Source organism: Podarcis melisellensis (assembly GCF_964234715.1).
Source record: "Podarcis melisellensis genome assembly, chromosome: 13".
NCBI classification, from domain to species: Eukaryota; Metazoa; Chordata; class Lepidosauria; order Squamata; family Lacertidae; genus Podarcis; species Podarcis melisellensis.
The window spans coordinates 41765655-41789900 of NC_138545.1; the positions used below are offsets into that span (position 1 = coordinate 41765655).

General features: G+C 44.2%; 1 long non-coding RNA gene across 3 annotated transcripts in view; it reads right to left on the bottom strand.

The window, feature by feature from the left end:
• The window catches only part of LOC309354383, a 63941-nt gene that overhangs the window by 38670 nt on the left and 1025 nt on the right, over positions 1 to 24246 (bottom strand). Inside the window, exons 2-4 of one of the 3 annotated variants that reach the window (XR_014162229.1) lie at positions 23817 to 23881; positions 21991 to 22042; positions 20573 to 20677 (exon numbers count right to left, since the gene is read on the bottom strand). This is a non-coding gene — a long non-coding RNA (uncharacterized lncRNA). The remainder of the gene's footprint in view (positions 1 to 20572; positions 20678 to 21990; positions 22043 to 23816; positions 23882 to 24246) is intronic. The other 2 variants (XR_014162230.1, XR_014162231.1) reach the window with 2 other exon arrangements.

Sequence of the window (24246 nt, forward strand, 5' to 3'; positions counted from 1 at the left end):
AAAGAATATGCAAGAGCATAATTTCACAAAGTATGTAGTGAACATGAGGACACGCACACCAGCCAGGACCACAGCATTCCCAGCCACTGTTGGGCTAAGTGTATTTAAAAAGCCTCTCCAAGATTGCAGGGTAACACAGGGGTCTCAGACCAGGGCAGGGGCTTGTAAGCATGTTCAGCCAGTTGTGCCTACAAATGCCATCCAGACCTTTCCACTCAACATGGGGAGGTCTGGTATGGAGCAGCGGGGATTAAGATATCACAGGCAATGGTCCCTTGCACATGCACCCCCAACCTTCTACACATTTTATGCCCTTACGCATTCTTTGAACACCTGAACAGGACTCTAGTTTTGAGCACTTCACTTCTGAATCAAACTGGCTGGCAGCAGCACAGATTGGTGGATAAATATAACTTGGGAGGAAGAGACCTTCAGGATGTCCTCCTTGAATTCTTGCTAGCCTGGTCAAAATGGCTTAGATCTCCTAAGGCTACAGAAAGTACTTCTGCTTGCTTTTTTAAATAGCAGCTAAGGCTGCTTGGGTGAGCAAGCAGAAGCAATGCGAGGCTCCAGCCCTCTTCAGCAGAAAACTGAAATAAAGATAATTTAGAAGAAAAAAGGTGGCACCCCTCAAGGGACTGTACCACCCTGCCACCTGAGTAAACCAATATTTCTTAGCAAGAGCAGCTGTGGATCACAAAGAGCCTGCCACGCACTCAACAACTGTCCTTCACTTTTATGGCATCCTGGAGACATGGCTTGAATGAATTACAGTGGTGCCTCGCTAGACGAAAAGAATTCGTTCCGCGATTCTCTTCGTCTAGCGGTTTTTTGTCTTGCGAAGCAAGCCCATTGACAGCTTAGCGGATTAGCGCTACAGCTGTCAAGCGGCTTATCAGCGGAACAGCTGATAAGCGGCTTAGCGGCTTAAGAAAAGGGCGGAAAAAGCGGAAAAAAACCTGCGGGGGGATGCAAGATTTTTTCGTCTTGCGAAGCAACCCCATAGGGGAATTCGTTTTGCGAAGCACCTCCAAAACGGAAAACCTTTTCGTCTAGCGGGTTTTTCGTCTTTTCGAGGCGTTCGTCTTGCGGGGCACCACTGTATTTACTTCTTGTTTTCTTATTGTAAAGATTAATAGTAGCCTAGTGTGTATAGGGAAATCAGAGAGACAATGCAGGACAGGAAGAGAGGTGTTAACCTCCCCTCTTGCAACTCTACTGCCAGTTACAGCTGAAACTCCACCACCTAAAACTGCTCTTTGCCCCATATGGGAAAACAAATAGGTACAGTATCTATATGATGCGTTTATGATTTCCCCTGCCCTCTCTCTACAGTGCCATGTTCCCAATCCAATTCCTTCACTGGATATGACTACTAAAAAGTTTTTTTAAGTACTGTGGAAGATATTGGTCACACATCTCCCAAGTCGTGTCTTGTTATGGCATAAGGCTCTGTTCAGACAACACATTTTCAGAGATGTGAAGCGTCATGGCATAGAGGAAGATGTTTATTTGTCTGTTGCACAATTGTCACCAGCAATTTCTTTTCCTGGGCCTTGATAGGAACCTACTAAATCTTGAAATACAATTCACAGGACTGCTTCACAGCAGTCTTGCAATTTCTACAGCAGCTTGAGGGAGATAATTTATACTAGGACAATGGTATGGGCAGAAAGGGTTAAATACCTCCAGCTGTTCTAGCCAAATTAGCACCCCCAACTCTCTTTGACTGGTATGTCATAAAAAACAAAAAGAACAAAATGGCATCAACAGAAATGAAAGAGCACATCGTAGATATATGAATTATCTGAAAACATCAACAGTACCTTTGAAAGAACCTCGACACAGAGAAGAATTTTAAAAAGTACTTCTGAGCCCTACCAGAACACTCTGCAATGTTAGCAAGAACAAGAGAAAATGATGTTGGAAATGGCTGAGAAAAAGGAGGGGAAACAGTAGCTCAGACTTGGCAGAGGTAAGTTTGAGACAATGGGCACTCATCCAAGGAGAGATAGCAGAGACTGGGGCCAAGTGATGAAGGGTAAAGATCAGGTAAAGAATGTGGAGTTGTAGGTCCTTGGCATAAAGGTGGTATTGAAGACCAAATGAATGGATAATGGAACCAAGAGGGAGATTATGAAGAGGGGAAAAGAAGAGGAGTGATCCCTGGGGAACTTCTACAGAAAGAAGAAAAAGGGGGAAAGTAGGACCATTCAAATACACTTTAAAAAACCAAAAACATAACCATTAAGAAATACATGACAAAATGGTACTCCAAAAAGCCGAGAGAAGTGAATGGTGGGATGTATCAATGAAGGCTTGAGTGAGATTCAAAAGAAATAGTACAGACAAAAGATCCTTAGCTCTTGCTGTGAAACAATTATTCATAGTATATATCCTTATGTCACTTGCACAATACCCATTTGAGGTAGACCACTCTAATTCCTATTTTCAGCTATGTGAAGCAGAGTCAGCGTATGAGATGAAATCTGAACTCAGGTACCAAGGATAAGTCCAGCTCTTCCAAGAGATGAAATCTGAACTCAGGTACCAAGGATAAGTCCAGCTCTTCCATCTGATCAACTGCACTGGCTTCATAGTAGTAGCCAGGAGCTGCAGTTGCTTCTTTGCCCTCAGTCCATCAATGTCAGGATGTAAAGTGACAGAGGGCAGAAAAGGTGCCTCTGTTGCTCAGGGTCTTGGCAATAATTAGAGAGGGGCTGGGGAAAAGCACTTCCTCTCCAGTTATCTCCCATGATGGCCAAAGAATGAAAGGCTGAGGATGGCCCCGGGGAAGACTCACCTTGAACACACAAATATTACAAAGCACTTGGCATCCATTCCAAAGGTGCGCAGCCTTCAGAGACAGATAGACAGCCAAATCACCCATCTTAAACCAAACTACATTAAGTGAAATAGCAGATGTTGGAACACAGTACGTGGGAGAGCGGGGGTTAAACCTTTTATCCCACGCCACAGTCCTGATAACTGTGTCTACCTCTTAAGCTGTTGTTTGATGTGTGAAGAAAGTTAACTTCAGGAATCCTGATGAGAGCTCTGATTTAAGGGAGCCAATTCTGTGTGGTCCACAAAGCTGACTTCTCCCAGGTAAAACAGGGTTGTTTCAGTGAGTGGAATGGCAGGTGTCACTGATGTATAGAACATCCAAAAGGGAGCTGATGGTCATAGAGCTAAATACCCCTCCAACAGACTTTCAATTAAGAATCTCTAATGAAAAATGGAACATGCTTTGGGGAGGGGGAGCGACTTTTAAAACTGTTTCAGCCCAATTAAGAGAATCTTTTGAAACACTTACAATAGGTGGCCTTTCCTCCCTTGTGAATTCATCCCACAAGATACCAGGAGCAACATCAACCTGTTGAAGGGGATGTGGGGAGACTGGATTTTACATATGTATGTGGTGGTTTTGCAAATTTGTTTACCCATTTTGGGTTTTGTTATTTAAAGAATTGAGTTTAATATACAAAACAGATCTACAACCTTCCCCTCAACTTGCTTTATTTGGAATAAATGACATGCCTGCTCCACCTATTGCTCACAGAGAACTTTAAACGTTCCTCCTTGTGGCAACACATATAGAAATAGCCATGCGATGGCGTACTGCCTTGGACTTGAAAATTGAAGCATGATACCCCAGAACATGGACAATAGCCCTGGATGAAAAGCTGATGTGCCAGATTTGTGAGACCAAAGGGAATTCTAAACCACATTTTCTATAATGTGTGATAACAGTTTTGGATTATATGTATCAATATGATTGTGTTTATAATGCCCTGAGATCTCATTTTTACTATGTGGAAATATTTTTTTGGACTGAACTTTAAGAATTTGATTTTATGTTTTTAAGCAACATGGTTGATGTGTTGTGAGTTACTGGTATGTTGTTTTATTGTGGTGTAAAAAATAAAATAAAAATGTTTTCACCCCAAAAAATCTATACCCCTCCATCATGCACTGATCTGCTGTCTGCCCCATTACCTATGAAGGTAATGATGAGCGCAAAAGAGACCAAACTACATGTACACATAGCTGTCAACGTTTCCCTTTTCCTCGCAAAAAAAGGGAAAAGTTGACAGCTATGCACATATACAATCTAAGGTGCAACACTGGCACAGAAATTTGTTCTAATTTCTTTCAAAATGGAAACTCAAACCATCAGCATGCTGGTAATAATATGTAGCATTTACATATTTGTACATATAAATTTGCTCCTTCGTGCATCTGTTGTTTCTTTTTGAAACATTTATACAGTGAATTTTCCATGTTTGTTTATTTTTATACCACTCTTCGGTTATATTCCCAGGATAGTTTACAAAGAGAATAAAACAATTAAAATGTATATACAAAACAACGTAAAATAAAACAAGTAAAAGCCACAAAATCATAAATGAAACATACCACAGGACTAAGACTGCATCTAAAAAGCTTGGGGAAAATAAAAAGGACTTTGCCTAATGCTGAAAGGGAAAAATCATGAGAAGTGCTCTACACACTAACTGCGTTCAGGCATTTGTCAGAACACTCAAGGTCTTAAAGCAGGGGGAGGGGTGTACCTGTGTCTAGTGCCAACATCTTTGCATTGGCAGGATGATGGGGAGGAGAAAGAGAATCCCAACACGAGGGGTGTAGCAGGGAATGGGACACACCGGGGCAAACGTTGGGATGGAGAAGGAAGTACTCACAGGATGACAGAGGATAGCAAGGGGATGTCAAGGTACAGGAATAAGAGCAGCAGAACCCATCACAAGAGGAGCCTGTCTCCACAAATGCAGTGGCCTCTGAGGTGTAGGGAGCAGTGGGAGAGGCACTCTAGGAGGCTGAGGCATACAAGGGTGCAGAGCCCAAGCTCCCTAGCTGGCTAGGTGGGGCTTGCTGGCTCCAGGTGTGATTCCTCAGCTGGAGAAGGCTTGGGACAGGTGAGAGTCACATGCCTACATCAAGCCCAAATGCTGCAACCAGCATGCCAAGTACAAAAGGGAAGCAGAACTGAGGTGCTATGGATGCTCTACTGCCCACGTTGATGAACCTCTATGGGACTGTGATTTGGGTATCATGCGGGACTGTATTCTGACTGCTGGACTTCAGACTTGGCTAGACGCTGGACTGTGTTTCCTGGACTTTGCTTGTATGGCTTGACCCCTGGACTTGGACTTGACACACTAACCTGCTGCCAGGTAGGCCAGGGGTTCAGGACCATCTTGAGCTGGTTTTTAAGAGGCTTCTGTTGAACACGCTTAGAAACTTTCCAATGGCATATTTCAGGTTTTTTGGGGGTGGGGGGTGGTGGGATATGGGTTAGGGTGAGAATTAGCTACATCATTAACTATGCAGATCTTCAAAATGCTTAACATGATTTGGGATGCTTCTAAATTGCAACCACCTCTGGGATGGCTCACTACAGCTGTTTAACAACCGATTAGGCCACTACTATGCATAAAAGTCTGCCATGAGCGGGATTGGGCAGCCCATTGAAACTCCAGGAGCAATTTAGGGGAAATGATTATAACAATTTGTCTGGCATTTGTCCAAGGCATCCTCAAAGCCAACGAAAATGCCAGGGGGTGGCTAATGAATGCAAATGATTAGGACCTTGGCTCTGTGCCTTACCCTAATGATGTTCAGTTTAACAAATCATTGGATGCAGTTCTCGGTGCCATCAATAATAAATTGAGTTTTTTCTTTTCTTTTCTTTTCTCCTTCACCCCTGCTCACCCCTCATATCTTGCCTTATTGTCATTTAGATCATCTTTTTTTGTCTCCACTTGCTTCTGTGCAATCCACAGCGCCATAAATTAAGATAAACAACATAGAATTTTTTTAAATGACAACAGCATGTGACACAGGGTAGGTCATTCATAAATTCTGATTGAAAATCAGGAGAAGCTTATTGAATAATTAAAGCTGCATAATTCTGAAACAGTCTTTTTGCAACAGCCTTCCCCAGCACTCCAGATGCTGGAATCTGGCTCTGATCATCCCCAACCAGTGGAGCCAATGGACAGGGATGGTGCAGGCTGTAGTGCTGGGGGGCACCAGGTTGGGGAAGGCTGATCGGGCAGATTTGTGGAAGCAAAGCATCTGACTGGATTCATGACAAAGCCCTCCATGTTGGCTAGGGCTGATGGTAGTCTAAAAACACCTGGAGGGCCACAGATTCCCCACCTGCATTCAGAGACGTACCTAGGCTCCCTTGTGCCCTTGGCAAGGAGCTGTATTGGTGCCACCTCTCCCTTGCGCAATGGTCAACGCCAGTGACCAGATTCCTTTGCCGAGGCACACAGAAAAACCTGTGCACCTTGCCCAGCTACCCAGAGCAGTGGAGGAGTGGCCCAGGCAGTGTGCAGACAGGTGGGTGGGCATTCCAGGCCAGAGTGGAGAGGTGCCATCTTTGCTCCCCACTTGGGCTTGCGCGCTTGGTGGGCCAACCAGGTTAACCCCTAGGTACGTCCCTGCATGCATTAAGCAATCATGGCACCGATAGATCTAGCCTTCATGTCCTAGTTAATAATAATAATTTATTATTTATACCCCACCCATCTGGCTGGGTTTCCCCAGCCACTCTGGGCGGCTTCCAACAAAATATTAAAATACAATAGTGCATCAAACATTAAAAGCTTCCCTAAACAAGGCTGCCTTCAGATGTATTCTAAAAGTCTGGTAGTTGTTTTCCTCTTTGACATCTGGTGGGAGGGCGTTCCACAGGGCAGGTGCCACTACTGAGAAGGCCATCTGCCTGGTTCCCTGTAACTTGGCTTCTCACAGCAAGGGAACCACCAGAAGACCCTCGGCACTGGACCTTAGTGTCCGGGCGGAATGATGGGGGTGGAGACGCTCCTTCAGGTCTGCTGGACCGAGGCTGTTTAGGGCTTTAAAGGTCAGCATCAACACTTTGAATTGTGCCCGGAAACGTACTGGGAGCCAATGTTGGTCTTTCAAGACCGGTGTTATGTGGTCTTGGCGGCCGCTCCCAGTCACCAGTCTAGCTGCCACATTCTGGATTAGTTGTAGTTTCTGTGTCACCTTCAAAGGTAGCCCCACGTAGAGCGCATTGCAGTAGTCCAAGCGAGAGATAACTAGAGCATTCACCACTCTGGAGAGACAGTCTGCAGGCAGATAGGGTCTCAAACTGCGTACCAGATGGAGCTGGTAGACAGCTGCCCTGGACACAGAACTGACCTCCACCTCCATGGACAGCTGCGAGTCCAAAATGACTGCCAGGCTGTGCACCTGGTCCTTCAGGGGCACAGTGACCCCATTCAGGACCAGGGAGTCCTCCACACCTGCCTGCCTCCTGTCTCCCCAAAACAGTACTTCTGTCTTGTCAGGATTCAACCTCAATCTGTTAGCCGCCATCCATCCTCCAACCGCCTCCAGACACTCACACAGGACCTTCACTGCCTTCACTGGTTCTGATTTGAAAGAGAGGTAGAGCTGGGTATCATCCGCGTACTGATGAACACCCAGCCCAAACCCCCTGATGATCTCTCTCTCCCAGCGGCTGCATGTAGATGTTAAAAAGCATGGAGGAGAGGACAGAACCCTGAGGCACCCCACAAGTGAGACCCCAGGGGTCTGAACACTCATCCCCCCCCCACCACTTTCTGAACACGGCCCAGGAGGAAGGAGATTCATCTCATTTGTCTGTGCTTCACCTTGCCTGCCTCCTCCCTCCCAGTATTCCAAGCCTTTTTGACAGAAAGCTTTTTCAACCAAATATGCCAGTTGCTGGCCCAGCCGTGCCTGCCATACATTAATCAAGCCAGCTCTGTTTTCTTTCTTGATAACAAGGCCATCCCCTCTCCCCTTTGCCTTCCTGGCTCAAGGATTTCTCAGGAACTGGGCTGTCAGAAGAAGCCCTTTCAAAGGCACACCAGAAGGTTTCTCTTTCATCTGCCTGTCTCCAGGGCCCTGTCCTCACCCCCTGGTGCACAGAATGAACTGAAAGACTTTCTATCTTCCCCAGGCACCTCTTCATAACTTCCTCTTTCTCATTCCCACCTTCCTTTTCCCATAGTAATGCACGGGCTTCAGGGAGTATGTGAGCCGGACACAAAAGGAAATAACTTCCCCAACACAATAAAATAAAATCAGATGCAAAATTGTGTATGCGTTTATGTGCATTTTTCTGGGCAGGGAGGTCGATAAGCTTTCATAATATTCTCAAAGCCTGACCCAAAGAAAGGACCACTGCTTTAAATTCTCTATGAACCCACACTTTGGGAACTTTCCACCCATGCTAGGTTAGACTGCCAAAAGTTTAGCAAGCATATTTGGGCAGGGGCAAAACTAGGTTTTATTTCATCCGGGTCAAAGACCCAGCTTGGCACACACACCCCCATGCATATTTGCATACACATATACACACACAGGCTGGGAGCTTCAATGGCCTGGGGGTAAGAAACCCAGCTAGCCCCCTTGTAGCCATAGAACTGGTTGGGAGCAGAGGCAAATTTGCAAATAAACCAACAAGAATCAGTAGCCCATAAAAAAATTTGTGGCCCATAGCTCCCACACGTTTATAGCCTAAAAGACCTTTCATGAAACTTTGTTTCTATCCTATTTGTGGATAGAAAATTGGAGGAAGTGTTTCACCAAATTTTTCCATAGGGAGTAGAACAGGGGTCAGCAACCTTTTTCAGACATGGGCTGGTCCACCATCCCTCAGACCATGTGGTGGGCCAGACTATATTTTTTTTGGGGGGGGGGAATGTACTAATCTCTATGCCCCACAAATAACCCAGAGATGCATTTTAAATAAAAGCACACATTCTACTCATGTAAAAACACCAGGCAGAACCCACAAATAACTCAGAGATGCATTTTAAATAAAAGGACATATTCTACTCATGTAAAACACGCTGATTCCCAGACCATCTGTGGGCTGGACTGAGAAGGTGATTGGGCAGTATCCGGCCCCCAGGCTTAAGTTGGCTACCCCTGTAGTAGAATATGTGGGGGTGTGATTCACCATTAGCAGCAGTAGCACAGCTTCCTCCCTCCCCCAACTTTTTTGTTGTGTGTGTGCATGCACACACACAGACATGTATGCAGTCACTGCAAGTGGTAATAGGAGCAGTAACTGTGCTGGAAGCCTTGTCACCATATTCCATCCTACACACAGTCCCAGACCTGGTGTCATTCTAAGGTATCACAGGGTAGGGTGGGGAAGAGAAAGGAAAAATGTGAGAAAACTATGCAAACTCGCCTTTTTCTAGGAAGGCGGGTGAAACAAAGAAAAATGTATCCTGAGGAATTTCTGTTCAGAAATGTTGGACTCAACAGGGCTTATTTCCCAGTAGGCATGCATACACGGCCTGCTTCAGAATTGGTCTCTGGCGCCAAGGGTCATTCTTGCTACATGTAAATAATAAAGACTGGACTGCCTTTCAGCCAGCGTAAGGCCCTATCACTTGCCACAATCTGCCTCCCAATGGCTTCATTCTCAGCAAGGCAGTAAACCCAAGTCAGGGCTTTAGAAAAAGAGCCTGTTTATTTCCCTATAGGTAGGGTATAAGCTTTAATTGCTGGTTTCCTTGCATTATTTTATTTTCATTTGTTAACGTTAAGTAGCACTATTCCACTGGAAGACATTAACAAACAAAAAATGCGAAGAAATCAGTAATTAATGCCTCCTTGCCACTGCAGGAACGGAACTTGATGCAGTCAAACCTTGGTTTTTGAAAGTCTCAGCTGCCGAACATTTCGGAAGCCGAATGCCGAAAACCCGGAAGTGAATGCTTCCATTTTCGAATGTGCCTCAGAAGCTGAACGGCTTCCGAGACATGTTTCTAAATTTTCCCCATTGAACTTGCTGACAGCCCTTTGACCCTTTTCGAACGTTTTGGAAGTCGAACGGACTTCCGGAACGGATTACATTCAAAAACCAAGGTTCCACTGTTTGGACAATTTAAAGAGGCTATTCAAGGAAGAATTCATCGCTACTTCCCTTCGCCATCAATAGGCAGCAATAAACTAGTCACTATCAGAAAAGGGGAAACATTTAATTAAAGGCACAGGAGCCCTGAAAGTCAAAATAGTGTGTTGCTAGCTCACAATGAAGCTGCAGTTGCCTCTCATTGGTAGAGGGAATCATTTTAAAAACAGGGAAGGCAACATAGTAAACACTGGGTTGTAACAATCTTAACAATTTTGCTTTCCAGATTCTCCATAAAAATGGAAAAAAGGATGGCAATTGCAGAAAAAGGCTAGTGTCAAAGTAACTTGCATTTCCAAGCGCATATAAGTTTCACCTATCAGCCACCACTGCTGAATTCCCACCACAATCAACTTCAAGAAAGAATTCAACTAACTTTCACAGATCAGGAAAAATCTAAGAGAACTGTAATACGGTTAATGGAAGGAAGCTATAGAAAGCAAGTAGTTTTCCTGCAGTTATGTATTCAACCACAGGTGCAAGAATGTTATTTCCCGAAAAATGGAAGAAAGAAGAGGTTCTGACGGGAGAAGAGTGGATACCGGTACATAAGTTAATGGACTACGCAGAAATGACAAAACTTACCGGGATAATTAGAAATCAAGTTTTAAAAAAAATTAAGAAAAGAATGGAAATGGTTTATTGAGTATTTACAAACTGTAAACAGATTAAGACATTGGCAGGATTAATGTAAAATCCTGCAGTTTCAATATATATGGGATATATACAGGAATACATATAAAAGAATATGTTGAAATAATTTGGCGTATGATGAAAAATGTAAAAAACCACAGAAAGAGGGGGAAGGGAGTCGGAGTTTGAAATGTTAAAATTATGATTGAATAATTGTTGTAATAGATATAACTGAAAATTGAAAATAAAAAATAAAATAAAAATAAAAAAGTTTTCCTGCAGAAAATCAAACCTTGCCCCCAAAAGGAGCACAAACTCTTTCAAAACAAGTTTTAATTAATAAAACAAGTGGAAAACATTTTAGAGGTGCCTCTTGCTAAAGACATGGGGTGGGCAGGACCCACAGCAAAAACCTGGGGTGCAGGCACCCTGGACCATCCCATAACAACACCCCTGGATTCTGGGAGTGATCATAGAGGTTAGAAAGGCTCCCTTGGCAGAGGAGAAGCTTTGGGAAGGGCTGATGTTCAGCCAGGGCTTGGGCCTGTAAGTTGTTTTCAAGACCAGTGCTCCACTCTGAAATATACCAGGCAATTAAGAAGGAGAGACCCTCTAGGAATGTTTAACATCTTGACCACTGAGCAAACACAACTTGCTCTCGTACATACATCAGGGATGTGAAGGGGAAAGGCTTCCAGGCCAGGAAGTGCAACTCCCAGGGCAGGCTTCGGCCCAGGTACTGATTACTCTAGAAATGAAGCAATAGGCACTAGACACATCTGCTCACTGTGGTGGGTCTCCGTGGCTGATCCCCAAGTTCTCTCCCGCAAGCCAGGAACCCCAGTCCTAGAAAGCCCAACCCTTTAACCAGATGCAGCCCTGCAAACTTGAGGCACTGTGAGGTCGGCAGCCGGGGAAAACCCATATTTGAACTTTTGTCCGATCCTTGCTCCTAGTTATTCCTGGCTGTCCCGCCCATCCCTGTCTCAGCAGCACTGTGAGTCAGACGGGATGGAACAGCTTGCCCTCCCATGGGATGCCTGATGCCTGCCAAGGGTAGGGAGAATGTGGCGTTTTACAAGCTGCTTGCTCCAAGACTACAAAGAGGGTGCATTCCTGCATATGCTCTTATCACTTGAAGCACTGTTACTGAGGAGGAAGACTTAAGCAAAACCAAAGAAGGGAAGCCTGAGAAATGCACAGACGAAATAGCATAGTTACCCAATGGAACAAACCAAAGGCCTGTTTACATGATTAGAAGTCCTGGGATAGCCACTTTTGAACTCTGGGAATATATTTACATGCTCTAGAAGAGAGGATGAAATAGCTTGAAAGAGTGTCAGTGATGACCCTTAGGATTCCCTCTTTCATTCCAGGGTAAATGACCATGAGAACAAGAGGAGGGTGGTTGTCTCTGGTGGTTGAGCCTTGACAATCCCTCAGAGAAATCCTGTGACCTGTGATTGAATGACTCTGTAAGATAGACAGGGCAGGAGTGCGGCTAGCTACTCACAAATTTATTTCTGACATTTGTATTATCTCTTTCCTCCAATGAGCTTAGGTCAGTGTTTCCTGCAGGTCTCCCATTTAGCAGCTGAGCAGATTCAGACGTGCTTGGCTTTATTTTATGTGTTTATTTATTAAATCTGTAAATTTGTATTTATCCGTAGATCTCAGGGTGGTATAAACCTCCCCCCCACAATATAACAAACACAAAATACACAATAGAAATAAGAGGAAAAAACAAATCAATAATACCCCCTCCCACAACACATTTAATAGTGCATCAGGTGTTAATCAGTCAAAGGCCTGGTTGAAAAGGAATGTTTTTTGCCCAGCGCCTAAAGGTGTATAATGAAGGTGCCAGCCGAGCCTCCCTGGGGAAAGCATTCCAAAAGCGGGGAGGCACTGCTTTCTAATCCTAGATGGCAAGGGAAATGCACTCCATACGTAGTAGCTAGAACCACTTTCTTCTTGGGTATTACACATTACATTCCTGGCCCAAACTTGGCACTGAAAACAGGCTCCAAAGTTAAGCTGCAGCTCAACTTAAGCCAGAGCTCTGTGCATGCTTAGGGACCATTCGTTATGACTATTGCTGCTTTACACAACCATGATGAGTGTAGGGCAGGAATGAGGAGGCTCAGGGGCCAAAAGTGGCCCTCAAGGCCTCCCCGTCTGGCCCTTGGGAATCTCCCCAGACCACGCTTCCTCTCCCCAGCCTCTTTTAACTATTTTTGATGGGCTGGAATGTGCCCTTAAACTATGATAACGCCTCTGACCTGCCCAGATGAAGCAATGCATGTATGCGGGTGTGCATAGGAACCGCTGACTCGGTTGTGAGGCCTACTGAACAAAGTAAAGGATCGCATCTGTTTCTCACCCCACCCTCTACTGGCATGTGCTCAAGATTGCCCATGAGAATATTGCAGGCTGAAACAGCTTCCCTCACCCCTGGTGCAGAGGGGCAAGCTAACAGTCTACTCGCCACAAGTTGCCTAGAGAAAACTGCCGTCCTGTGTGTCATCGGTTTTTCTAAGTTGCAGCCTTATAATCAGTGTCCCTGTACTTCAACCTCCAGCCACGCATTTGGATGGTGTCCGTCTGCAGCCGAACACCTTTCTGATCACTCCATCTACCCATCCTTCCTACACTTTGGCAGACTTCTGAGATCGAGCCAGAAGAAGAAGAAAAAGAAGCAAGCCAATGTGAAGCTGAGAGGGGTGTAGGTCAGGAGTGGGGAAGTGGGGGAGGCGGAGGCATAACGTGGCCTGGACACAGAAGTCTTTGTGGAGATTTCCAAGCATTCCGTTTGAAAACACTTCATATATCAAGTGCAAGTCCCTTCTCTTGGTACAGGCAAAACGAATCAAAGGGGGCCATGGGCCAGCTGAATGGGGTGGGGGTGGGGGAGGAGCAAGGATTATTGGCTCCCTCCCACCCTCCTCCTTCACTTCCACCTACCCACCTCCTCCTGCCTGTCACAGAACACCCTTTGTTGTAGCTTGCTACACGCTTGCCACGAAAAAGGTGACGAAGGCGGCAATCTTTACGCATTGTTCCACTGAAGTCAACAAGATGCGTGCAGACGTATTATAGCTTCATCCTAAGGAGAAGAGGGGTTCATTTGCCATCAAAGCCTTTGCAAGGGCCACAGCTCTCAAACACTCAATCCGGTCGGCAAAGGGGGAACGATTTGTTATCAGAACCTCTTTGGTTGTTTGCTAAATGCTAGTGCTAAGCACGGTTCTTAGGAAAAAGTTGGACCTCTGATTGCACCTTCTTAGTAACACCAGAGATAACTTTAGTGGCAAAGGGAGAAAGAGAAACTCAGGTTTTGTGTCAGGCTGGTTTTGCAAATAAGTGCAAAGAAATGCATCAATCCAGTTAGAGATGGAAGAAATGATGGAAGGGGACCCTTTACCATTAACCTAGGAAGAAAGAAGGCCGTGGGATGAGGATGGCGGTAGGTATAAGTGATGGGCAAGTGGAGGGCTAAAGACTCATCCAGACTTCCTTTTTGTGTAGTGTTTCTAGGCACAGGTCTGCATTCTGAAGCTTCGTGTCCGAGCGTTTTTCGTTTTGCCCCAGTGCTTTCCCCAAGAAAACCCGCTTTTTACTGCTGAAAAAAAATTCCACAGAAAACCTGAATTGTCGTTTGTTCTGATTCAGCATGAAGAGCAGATTTTCCTAGGGAAAACGGGGTGGGCGGTGGGGCATGTGAACTGGGAAAGCGCAGACCTCTGCCTAGAAAGCACAGGGCAAAAGATATGTGTGGATGAGCCCCCAGTTAATGTTCCCACCTGATACGTCTCCCCTGAAATACAAAGAGCCTCACTAGATCAGCCCACAGGCCCATCTAATCCAGCATCCTGTTGTCAGTGGCCAACCAGTTGCCTATAAGAATCCTGCAAGGACATGTCTGTTAACCCCACTCTTCTCACTTGCGTGTTTCAGCAACTAGTATTCAGAGGCCTTCATCTGCAGTCCCACATTAAGCAAACATAAGGCTGGGAACCTGTAACCCAGGCATTGCTATGCACAAACCTGGCACAATTTCTAAACAACCACCAAGCAAAGACTAAGCCTGCCCCCACCCCAATGTAAAAAAACAGCCTACTCAACCATTACAGGAAAAGAAAAAATGAATGTAGTTTGGACAGGAGACTGCATGCAGAGCTTGTGCCGTACCAAGTACAGCGATGCATGGGGCCCACAATAAAAGATGATGCTATGAAAGAAAATGTACTGGAATTGCATTAGTGTGGGCACAGCTTTACAAGAACTGACGTTAGCTAGCTTGGGGCCAGGCCAGACATTATTTGCAATGCTTGAGCCTTGACATACACAAACCAAGCCTGATAGGGTCCAGGAAGAATATGTTTCCCAGTGAAATAGGTCAGATGAAGGTATGTGTTTTTTTGGTTCAAGATACTAAAATGGCCACAATAGCAGAAATTGGAATCAGAGTGTCCAGTATTCTGTTAAGAGTAGAGTCCAGGGCAGAATCGAAGTAATAGCCCAGATCATTCCTGAATTGTCAGAATAAAAGCTGCTCAAAACTGAGTGGCCATTTATACATCCCCCTCCCTTCCAAAAAAGAAAACACATCACCAAAAAAAGAAAAAGAGGAAACAGGTTTGTATAAAATGTGTGCTGATTTACATGCGTAGATGCAAATGCATAATTACTATAATTTAAATAGGAATGCAATATATCTAACCATGGAGAGAAAGAATCTGACCAGGTGGTCTGTGGGACTGCTCAGTGTGCTGTGCAAGGGCTCAGTATTTATGGTCAACCTGAAGGTCCCTCCTCTCCCTTCTCATGGTTCTTTATCCTTAAAGTGGACCTGGATTGGACAGTTGAGGTCTGCCCTCTGTAAAGTAAGGCATGTGAGCTCTCTAGTTTAAAGGAAGATGGTGCCTCAAGAGGATACACTCTTAAGTGTATAGGACAAGCAAGTTGAAAGTCTGTTTTGGGGGCTTAATCTGGCCCGCTGGTCGGTTCAATCCGGCCCCTGTTACAGTTTATTTCCTGGGGTAAAATCCTTAAAAAACCCTTTGAAAAAAGTTTGGACACCACTGGCATAGGGAAAAGTTCAGATAATAAAGGAAGAAGAGCAAGACAATGGTCTGGAGAAAGGGACCATGTGTCTGTACCAACCAATCAAAGGAAGGTTTGAACCTCTTTAACAAGATGCAAGTTCTCATAGGTAGTGTGCAGGGGGGCAATAGAGGAAGCTATATTGTACAGTAGTCTCATGCTCTCCTCTGTAGATGCAGCTGGTCCGAATCCACTTATGGAAGGGGCGGGTGTCACTGTGGATAACTTACTAAGGCAGCTCACGTTGCTGCAGTGACCACAAAATCCAGCAGAACTTTAACATTTTACGTTAGGAAAAGGCTCTGAAATAAGAATAGACGATAACAAATCCCCTTGAAAAGCAATGTGGAATCTGTAGTGAATCCTCCCTTTTGTCCATGGTGTGGGGGGAGGGCAGGCGGGAGGGAATCTTATAAACTCTAGTGAAGTCCACTGCACACACACCACATATCAAATGGTATTCCCCTCACAGACACACCTCCTCCCTCCTCCTCCCTGCTCAGCCTAGGTAATTGGAGACAGAGCGTTGGCCTCTGGGCTGAGTGGAAGATCCTTTGTTCCCCTTTCTGGGGCCTTGTTTTTCTGCCTCTTGTGAGGCTAATCCAGTGAGAGACAGACACATAGACACATGGAGCCTTGCTCCAGAGCTTACTGGCTAAACGTATAGTCAACACTGAAAAATTACCTAACAATGAGCTGGAGTGGGCAAGCACATTAAAGCTTTTGCACTCGGGCATTTTAAGCTCAGGCCACTGGAAGCCAAGACTGAACAAAAAGAAATGGAAACCCAACTGTAGCTTTGGCTCATTTATTATTGTGCATTTCCTCTGAAATTTCCTGCCAATCAGAATTCACATGTATAGTGTGATCTGTAGATCCCGCTTGGCCAAAACCATACAAGATCCCCATTTTTCTGCACAGAGTGGGTGGGCTTTCATTCACAGAATGCAGAACAGTGGAGCTGCTTTCAGTACACTGCACCCTGGTGCATATGGACTTAACAGGTGCTCCGGTCCTTAAGCACAGGGAGCATCTGCAAGGATACGGCTCACATGAGATTCTTGTATTTTCAGCTTGCATTTTAAAGAAAAACAAGAAAGGGAAAACAACTAGCTAATTTATTGGAAGAGAATAAGGAAAATTGTGCAGAGAGTATTGTACAGTGTTATGGCAAATGACTGCAAAAGTAATGGGATAGCTGACAAGCATTAGAGATTCATGTGAATAATACAATTATTATTTTTTGTATCATTTTATTAGGTTATTACTTTTTCTGGTTGTTCTCTTTCATTTCCTACCACCCCAGAATCTCGGTGTACTATCTCTCACCATACATTTTTGAGTAATGGCAGAATTTGCTGAAGCATCTTAAGCTGTTCCCTGTTTTGTGGACAACACACAGTGACACAAGTATACATACACCACATTCCAAGAGCATATACTGCGTGTGTCAGAGTTAAATGATTGTTTGAAATGCTAAACATCCTATCAGCTGGCTGAAAACTGTGTATGTGAAGGGGATTTGGGGTGTGGGTATGTGCAACCTCCCCTCCGCCACTTTCAAATCTTGCAAGATGAACCACAGACTGTCTGAGACACGCATGCCAAAAAAGCAAATATATTTTCTTTGGCAACGAAGTGATGAGTGAGAAGGGAAGCCATACTTGTGATCAGATCAAAACTGCTTGTTTAGAGCTGGGGAAATACTGTATGGCTTGAAAGTCTGGGGGCTGCATCAGAGTGATGTAAGGATTTGAGACCCAACCAGTCTCACTAAAACATCAGATTGTACGCTGGAAAGAGATGCAAAGAGCAACATAACATAAAATAAAATAAAAGTAAAATCTCAGGAGACAAAGGGAGTGGGAAAATGCTTGGAACACATTCAGTGGAGTTTAGCCAGAGCATCCCAAGGTACAAGGAGGTGAACTGCAAAAAGAAGAAAAATGGGAGGAGCCAGGCAGGCTGTAGGCTCTAGCGTCTGAGGCCAACCAGTGTGTGTGTGTGTGCACACGTATTAGGGAGTGGGAGGGTTGAAAGCATCAGATATGGCAAAGACAGTTAATTCAATGGCTGAGTTTTTCTGACTCTACCACATTCGTATTGTTATAGCTGAGGCACTTCAGTCTGTTAGCGAATATTAAAAACTAATAAACGGTGGTATTTAGATAATGTTTGAGATATGAAGGGAAAATACAAGCTGCAGATCTGTGTCAGACAAGGAATTCGTGGGCTAGCTTATGCAAACCAGCCTGGCCAAGTACAGAGCCACTGAGAAACAAAGGGGAACTGAGCCAAGGAGGACCACTTGCAATGAAAAAAGCTGTCCTTCCCACCCTCATCCCAAGCAGTGGACAGAGATGGGAGAATTGGCAGGTTGCCAAGGTGAGGCAGGGGCATGATGTCACAGGAAGATCTGTCCTTTTTGAAATATAATGGTTTGTTGGGAAGGAATGGGGCAGAATTCTATGGGCTGCTACGGAAGCGATAAGCAGGAAGAAAGAGGTGGTGCGTAAGATGGCTCTGAATGCAGTAGCAGGTGGCAGGAAAGGACAAGCTACTCCTAAGAATGCTATAAACTACATTTCCTTTATGTACACTCAGATTGTACATATATGTTAACAAACCATATTTGTACATATATGTTAACAAACCATATTTTTAAAGACACTGCAGACTCCACTGCGCCTTATTTCTCCCCAGGATCACAATACCTCAAGGACAGTCTCTCCCCAAATGAACTAACCCAGACCATGGGACCCAAGGTCCTTCTTTCTGTGCCCCCTGTGCCCAAAAGAGGTCTGGAGTATGGCAACACAAGAACAGGTCTTTTCTTCAGTGGCTCCCCAGGGGATGCTGTCCCCAGGGAGGCTTACCTGGTGCCTTCATTACATATCTTTAGGCACCAGGCAAAAACGTTTCTCTATAACCAGGTCTTTGGCTGATTAAACAATCCATGGTTGTTTTTTTAATGTCTTTGTAGGAGAAGGGTCATTGGTTTGTTTTTGTTATATATTTTGTGTTCTCATTTTGGAACTTTATGTTGTGAACCTCCTTGTGATCTTCGGATGATGGGCAGTATAATCAATCAATCAGTCAATCAATCAATCAATCAATCAATAACAACCTGTTACCATGTCCATGGGGGGAGAGGGCAAACGGCTAAGAATACAAGCAGCTGGGTGGTTAAGAATGCATGTGGGCAGGTGAAATTAATGCAGAGCAACCTATAAAGGTATTAAACACAGGTATTATTCATATGTGTAAATCCATTTAATTGTATTAACTAATTATAAAGTGCATTATACAATATGTACTCAGTTATTCCAGTGCTTTTGCCAAAACCTGAGAAGTCAGGAGCAGGTTGACTTCCTACTGAGGAATCAGGTAGAAGACAGACTGTACTATCTTCCTTGTATATCCACAAGCTCCAATGAAAGCTAAACATTCAGAAAAGGAGCCTAGAATGAGAAGTTAGTGAAGCATGCAGGCTTACATACTTACCTCAGATTGGCTTTTAAAGAATAGTCTCTTTTTGGTTACTTGTCATCCCCAAAGGTAGCAAAGGCTGTGTGCACAGTAACCCACTTGTAGCACAAGCGTACATTTTTCTCCACCTGGAATCATTCATGTTCATCCTCAACATGCTGCTTTATCAATCTAAAATTATTCTAGTTCCTGCCATCCAGGAGTGGATGTGGTTACTTGATACACATTTGAAAACCCTTCCCTTGACGAAGCTATCCACACCTTTTCCTCCCTACAAATATCCCAGAAGAACAAAGGAGGTGGTGGTGATTGCTGTCTTGGTATATGCACACCCACAATGCCATTACACAAGTGTGGATACACACACTCCTTTGCCAGGACTGCCAACATCTATTTTCAAATAGATGCACTACAGGGTGATGCAGACTTAATCTGCAATGAGCTTTTATTTTCTGAATGAAACTAGTTTCCCAAGAAGTGCTTTTCAGCAGCAAAAAACCTGCAGTAGATCTAGATTGTGTGTGGACTACATAGAAAAAACAAGTACCTCGTTTCCATTGATTTGATTCTAGAATAATATGTGTGTCCTAAGCCCCAAAACAGCCCACTGAGTACTGAGCATGCTCAGTAGCCACAGAATGTTTAATGTCACTCAAAAGAAAAAGAAAATGGAAAAATGGGAGTGAGGAGTGGAAAGGCCTGCTCGGACTCCTTGTATCTTATAGTAGTCCTGAGAGAGGGCATGGTTGGCTAGCAGGCAGAAACCTGAGAAAAACACTTCTGCTGTAAGGTGAAGATACACAGCAACATTTTATGGTAGGTCCCACTTAATTTCAAAGTACACCCCACAGAAAATTAGATGGCCCAACCCCTCCTGATAGGGGCCGAGTAGGAGAACGCTGAAACCTTCTATGGGGGTTCACATCATACAAACCCTCCCTCCTCCCCACACAGAACCTGCTATAATGATGACCATTTTTGCTAGTGAAATAATTGCAGATTATATCCTTTTTTCTTTTCTTTTTTACCCCATGGCAACTTATTGAGTTGATTGAAATCATATGCTTAGAGCCATGCAATTGTAATTATTCCCAACTTGCTCTGGTAGGATTTAGATATAAGTAAATCTAGGATCCTGACCCCAATGCTTAAATCCCTTGTGTCTGTTCTTGCCCCAGTTTTGGCAGATGAAATGAGTGCCTGTTCTAATCAAGGTTGTTGCTGTTGTTGTTTTTTAAAAAACCTTTCTTTCGCCCACCAATGACTCATACTCTGATTCTAGATACATTTGCTCAGCAGTAGGTCCTGCTTAACACAATGGAACTTATGGGGTGGGGGAGTGTGCAAACAACTTCTTTGTTAATCTTCTTTTCCTAAGGCTAAGCATACCTCTTTCCATTCCAGCTTTCCTTGCTTTTCTTTACAGTTGTTTTCTCAGTTCTTCCTAATGCCAATGTCCCTCTGGGACTGCAAACTTGGTTCCAATTCTGAGGCCTAGAGAATAAGGGAACAGGTGAATTGTCTGTCTGTTACTGATAGGACCAAAGTCTGTAGGTATAGGGTACAGCACAAGTATTTCAGTTCTACAGATAAGCATTTCTTGAAAATGCGCAGCTCTCTTGTGTCAGCAAAATGTGGCTCGGATACTTTTGTACCTGCATGAAAGGGGGAAGAGAAATTTCCAGAAAGGAGCTCCAAGTGTTGTGTAAAGAAAAGGGAAAAGCTCCCATTACTGCTAGACAATGATCATGCTATTGCCATCCACGCCTTAAGAGTCTTTCAGACTAGACTGCTGCAATGAGATTTATGGAGGGTTGCTTTTGAAGTCGGTCTGGGAAATGGCAGATAGTATAAAACATCAGCACCAATCTGCTGACAGGTATGGCTAAGCTAGGTAATAACCTATAACACCTGTTCTGAAAACTTTGTAATGGTTACAGGTTGTATCTGGGTCCACTTAAATATTATCATCTATCAGGAACATCGTCTCTTCTGCAGTGTCTCCCGGAACTGTGATAGTGTGATAACATGCTCCCCTGAAAAACCCACTGGTGTTCTTCCTTAGCCTCTCCAAACTTTTGGAAATTGGGTGTTTTCGTAAGTCATTTTAGTTAGTGTTTTATTTCATTTCGTTTTATTTTTATACTTTGGATTTTTGGCAACCACCCTGAGCTCTGCTGTTCTTAAGATCTAGAAATACTGGTAATAAACAGAAGAAAAAACCTGGACAGCACATTCTGCCACTCTGTCTTTGAAACATGACTAAGGACTATCAGTTTGCATAATCTGCCTTAAACTCGGAAGCAGGGTGGGAAGCCAGTTCTTTTGCAGTTGGGAAGGGTACAATACTTTTGGATTTAACTGGTAAAACTTGGTTGTGGAGAAGTGGGGAAGAGTAAGAGGATTTGGGGGCAGCCAGGTTGAGTATGCATGTGTACGTACGTACATCTAATTCTGCATTGATTAGGCCTTAAATCTGGGTTTGAGAACTTCAATGCTCTATACTGTGGCAAAACCAGAAAAACTGGGAAAACCTAGCCAACTCCCAACTGAAGCTCACAGAAAATTCCTATACTGATGGTTTAAAAAAGGATTGGACACAAATCTAGACTCAAGCACTGAAATTTGCCTTTGCTTCTAGCACCATCTGCTGTCTGTTCTGATTCCCAGCCTGTACAGTATATACTTCACAGATTTTTAACTGTTCCCCCCTGGTTTCAAGAGAATATTAATTGAAAAATATGCATAAAAAGTTAAAATCAGTTTAACATAGGTAAACTATACATAGCAGCACTCAAATTTATTACCGTAACTTCTAACTTCTGCATTGTTTGTCATGGTACTGGCATGCTGTCGGTACTAGGAGAAGAGAGAAGGTATGGGAGAATGGATGGAGAAAGAGGCCAGAAAAGACAAATGACTAACGGAGATTAAAAAGGTCAGGATGCTATGCAAGTTTACTACACTATCTAAGTGGTGACCCTATCACAATTATATGTCTAAGTGGTGACAGGATCACTCATGAGTCACCTTGTACAAGTAAATGCAAAATATTTGTTGGTAAACTCTAGGGAACTTGATTACGGTGCACTTTATGTAGGACTGCCATTCAGGGTTTTCCCCCCAAAAAATCCAGTTTGTACAGAATGCACCAGTTAGGCTACTAGCTGGGACTAGTTACACTGAACTTACCTTGCCAGTTCTTAAAAAGCTACACTGGTTGCTGCTCTATTTCTGGACACAATTCTACTCTGTGCTGGTAAAGGTAAAGGGACCCCTGACCATTAGGTCCAGTCGTGGCCGACTCTGGGGTTGTGGCGCTCATCTCACTTTATTGGCCGAGGGAGCCGGCGTACAGCTTCCGGGTCATGTGGCCAGCATGACTAAGCCGCTTCTGGCAAACCAGAGCAGCACACGGAAACACCGTTTACCTTCCTGCCGGAGGGGTACCTATTTATCTACTTGCACTTTGATGTGCTTTTGAACTGCTAGGTTGGCAGGAGCAGGGACCAACCGACAAGAGCTCATCCTGTCGTGGGGATTCGAACCGCCGACCTTCTGATCGGTACTTGCCTATAAAGCCCTAAGTGGCTTGAGATCTGGGTTCCTAAAAGGACTACAATATAATGTCTAATTTCAGGGCGGGGGGGGGGGACACCAGAGACACCAAGGAAGACATCTGCAGGCACATGTGCCCCAGTGGGTATCATGCTGGACAGAAATTCAGAGACAATTGCATATACTTCAGAACAGCACATAGGGTTCCATCCATGCTACAGGATAGAGATACTGGTGCCTTAGAAAGAGTCGATACTGTACATAACTGTGCCAAATCCCACTTGGGCCCTGAAGGGGTTAATATATACAGTGGTACCTCGGGTTACATACGCTTCAGGTTACATATGCTTCAGGTTACAGCTCCACTAACCCAGAAATAGTGCTTCAGGTTAAGAACTTTGCTTCAGGATGAGAACAGAAATCGTGCTCCGGCGGCACGGCAGCAGCAGGAGGCCCCATTAGCTAAAGTGGTGCTTCAAGTTAAGAACAGTTTCAGGTTAAGAACGGACCTCCAGAATGAATTAAGTACTTAACCCGAAGTACCACTGTACTCCACCATCACAAGCAACATTTCCATTAGACAACAGTCAACCAGCTACAAATCCACCTAGCAGTTACCTCATCCAGCCCTATTTTACCAGCTTCTCTGCAAGACTATCATGGGGAAATTACTAAACTCAAGATACACTATGTCTACAGCATTCCCCTAATCCACTAAGCCTGTAACTCTATCAAAAAAAGAAATGAGATTTGTCTTGCATGACTTGTTTTTGAGAAACCTATGCTGGGTCTTAGTAACCACAGCATCCCTTTCTAAGTGCTCACACACAGACAGAATGTTTAATTATCTGCAATAAATGATGGTGTCATGGGGGCTGGCAGTGACAAACCAGGAAGAAGACCTTGGGTCACGGTGGCTAGCTTGAAGATGTTGACCCAGTATATGGCAGCTGTGGGAAAGGCAAATTCTATGCTAGGGGTCTTTAGGAAAAGAATTGAAAGTAAAACTGCCATGTTATATAAATCTGTATCACAACTGCAATTGAAATACTGTGTATGATTCTCACCACCTCACCTCAAACAGGATATTGGAGGGTTGGAAAAGGTATAGAAATGGGCAACCAAAATGGAGAAACTTCCCTATGAGAAAAAGTTGCGGCATTTGGGATTTTTTCAGTTCAGAGAAAAAGCAAGTAAGAGGTGACAACTGAAGTTTATAAAGTTATGCGTGGAATTTTTTGGGTTTGTTTGTTTTTTTGCCTTCTTTCATAACATTAGACCCTAGCAAAAGTGAATGTCAGGACAGATATAACAGGCACTTCTTCACACAGTGGATAAAACTACGGAACTCACTCCCACATGAGGACAATGACGGCCACCAACCCGGATGGTTTTAAGATTAGGAGGGTAAAGCTATCAGTGGTTACTGGCCATAACTACTGTATTTTACCTCCAAGGTCTGAGGCGGTATCCTCCCGAATACTGGAAACCAGGGGAGGGGAGAG